Genomic DNA, 3,402 nt, shown 5'->3' with positions numbered 1-3,402 from the left:
AATAGATTTCAAAATGGAAGGGTCCTCTTCTTTGCCCATGGACTGACAATAAATCTATACCTTATCCTCGAAAATGGTGGCAAAGAACTTCTAAATTCTTTCACCAACTCAGATACTTTTCTCAAGATTAGTGCAGATATGAGTTAAGTAGTGCTGACTATAATTTTCTTCAAATGTCTTAGTTTATGGCAGAAATTCCTCATAAGCTTTGCTAAGAAATTTTGTCTATTCTTTTTTCAAAAATTTTTGGATTCAATGTTATTCAACACTTTTGATTCTTTTTGCACATTTCAGTGGATTTTAGGGAGCAAAGTTAAGTGTATATGTATTTCATCTCTCAACTTTAATTCATAGATTTTAATCTATTTTGATTTTGTTTTAGGTAACATATGCCAACACCCAAACAAATGGAGAAACAAAATCACTCCATGGTGTCTGAGTTTATTTTGCTGGGCCTCACAGATTTTCGTGAGTTACAGATTTGCTTTTTCTTGTTTTTTTTCCATTATCTACATAGCCATTATACTAGGTAACCTCATTATTATCTTGGTAGTAAAACTGGACCCTCACTTACACTCTCCCATGTACTTCTTACTGGCCAACCTCTCCTTTATTGATATGTCCCTGGCCTCCTTTGCTACTCCTAAAATGATCTGTGCCCTATTTAGTGAATATAAGGCTATCTCCTATGAAGGCTGCATGGCCCAGATGTTCCTCCTTCACCTTTTAGGTGCAAGTGAGATGATGTTGCTTGTAGCCATGACAGTTGATAGATTCACTGCCATATGCAAACCCCTCCATTACAAAACTATCATGAGCCATCGTGTTTGCATAGGACTTGCACTTCTGTCCTGGACCACTGGTTTTGTGCACACTATGAGCCAAATGGTGTTCACAGTGATTTTACCATTCTGTGGCCCCAATGTTGTGGATAGCTTTTTTTTTTTTTAATTTATTTTATTAATTTATTTAATTTATTTTCTTTGTGGATAGCTTTTTTTGTGATCTGCCTCAGGTCATCAGACTTGCTTGTACTGACACTTACATCTTGGAAGTATTAGTCATTGCATTCAGTGGACTACTTTCTTTGTTGTTTCATCTTCCTGTTCATCTCCTATAGCACCATTCTGATTACTGTCCAGCATCGCTCGTCCAGTGGGTCTTCCAAGGCTTTGTCCACTCTTTCAGCCCACATTACAGTGGTGGTACTGTTCTTTGGACCCTGCATCTTTATCTATATATGGCCATTCAACAGGGTATCCATAGATAAGATCCTCTCTGTGTTTTACACAATTTTCACTCCCCTTTTAAATCCAATCATCTACACATTCAGGAATAAAGACATGAGGAAAGCAATAAGAAAAATAAAGACCAAGCAAGTGAGTTCCAGATCAACCTTGTAACTGATACATTACAATCATCAAAGTCATCATCATCATCATTGTTGCCATTATCATCATCATCCAAAGACAATGAGGTATTTGATTTTGTATCAACCATAAGTCACATTTTTGGGAAATGGTAATCCTTCCCTACACAAGTATATATGTGCAATAAAACATCTGGAATCATGCATCAAAATACAAACCATACCAATATAATCCCATTCATATATATTGTAATTTTCAGTTTTTTATAAACTAAATGAGATTCTAAATAAGTATTTATTGAGTTCTAACCATGGATGAGGCACTTTGCATGTTTTCTCTTCACAATGATGAAAATAGAGCATATTATTAACATAGTCTCAGTAGAAAACTGAGAATTATAAAATTTAATGAACTTGCCACAGAAATTTTAAGTACTAGACCGAGAATCAGATCCTCCCTCTAACTTCAAAATATATGCTTTTCTAATAGATTAATTTTCTATCTAAATTTTAATAACATTCATAAATTTGTTTCCCGTCCCCTCCTTTACATGTTTTCAATAAATAACTCTTTCCAACAAGAGGATAAAACAATCTCCCATTGATCTGAAGGTCAAAGTCACCAGCCATTTCAGTCTCTTTATACCTCTGATTTAACAGAAGAACTTATTAAGCCAGCTGAAAAGACTGATCCCAATTATCAAGGTATACTAGGATTAGTGTTACTCAGTAGGGTAGGGAAATCATGTATGAGACTCAAGTGATTCTTTGTGGTGCCTCATAATATTTGCATATCAAGTAATAACAGTAAATGAAAATGTTTTCCACAGTGGCTACATCAATTTACATTCCCAGGATAACATTAATGGTGACTAGGGGTGACTACATATATTGTGTGAGCACTGAGTAATGTATAGAACTGCTGAATCAATATATTGTACACCTGAAATGAATATAATATTGTATGTTTATTGTATTTCAATAAGAAAAGTAAATGAGAAGGGCATGAGCCAATAAAATTTTAAATTTAATTCACTCTACCAAGTAAGGAGTCATCATTATTGGAGATATTAGATGTAGACAAAAGAAGAAAGCAGTTGGAAGTAAAAGAAAACAACCAAGGACAACTGAGTCTCATGACCCATTAGTAGGAAAACGATGATTATAGTAACTAAGGATATTTTCCTCCTGAATTGTGTATTATGGTAAAATTGTGTATTTATGGTATTAAGAAATTTCAAACTCCTTTTTTTCTTTTATTTTTCCTCACCAAGGAGATGTTGGTGATTAATTTTACTATTTAGTCTCTAGGTTATAGAATATTCCTGTGGGATTATGACTAAACTAGAGGAGATCCCAACACTACCCTGAGATGGATATAGTAATTTATGAGAATATTTAGCTTTACACTTGGAGGAAAAAGGGGAGAATGTCTTAATTTGTATGTACGATAAATGAATCTTTAGGTTGAAGCAACTGTCATTGACTGGAAGTTTAAGTAAAGGTGGACTGATGTGCATGGATGCTGAGCAACCAAGTGGGAAGATGATTCTGAATATTTCTCTTTTGACTCTCAGCCCCTTATTAGCTCCTCTGTAGTCCTCTCTCTATAGGAGATAGCTACAAGCCTGAAAATTACATTTCCTGAACTCCCTTGAAAACTTATTCTTATCAGGTTCTATCAGTGGGAGATATTAACATGATACTGGACAGCAGGAAAAAGGGAGAAGCTTTACATTCCTCTGCTTTGGGCTCAGGCAGCAGCAGTATTGGGCAACTGTGGACTCCAGAATTATTTTGGGGGTTTCAGCAGCATCAGTAAGGTTGAAGGATCCAAGGCTCCTAAAGTTTCATCAAGTGCATAGCTCTTATCTTCTTAGTCAGTAATAGGATAGAGGTTTCAACATCACTAATGGTGACATTGATCCAGCAGCATTTAGGGATTCTGGGTAATGTCTCTTCCTCTTTTGCTCATCCAGCCTTCAAGGTGGTAGTTGTTTATACTTACCCTCAGTAATATCATTTTCTCCTAT

The 3,402-nt window shown here is 35.4% G+C and overlaps 1 pseudogene; it reads left to right on the top strand.

The window, feature by feature from the left end:
* The first annotated feature begins 425 nt into the window (after positions 1–425).
* On the top strand, positions 426–1,403 carry LOC102727788 (olfactory receptor 4K3-like; annotated as a pseudogene).
* The last annotated feature ends 1,999 nt before the right edge of the window (positions 1,404–3,402 follow it).

The sequence above is a fragment of the Leptonychotes weddellii genome, chromosome 9 (genome assembly GCF_054177405.1).
Source record: "Leptonychotes weddellii isolate Sample4059 chromosome 9, ASM5417740v2, whole genome shotgun sequence".
Lineage (NCBI taxonomy): Eukaryota > Metazoa > Chordata > Mammalia > Carnivora > Phocidae > Leptonychotes > Leptonychotes weddellii.
The sequence above is the reverse complement of the archived record's forward strand: the minus strand, read 5'-3'. Positions and strand labels throughout refer to the sequence as shown.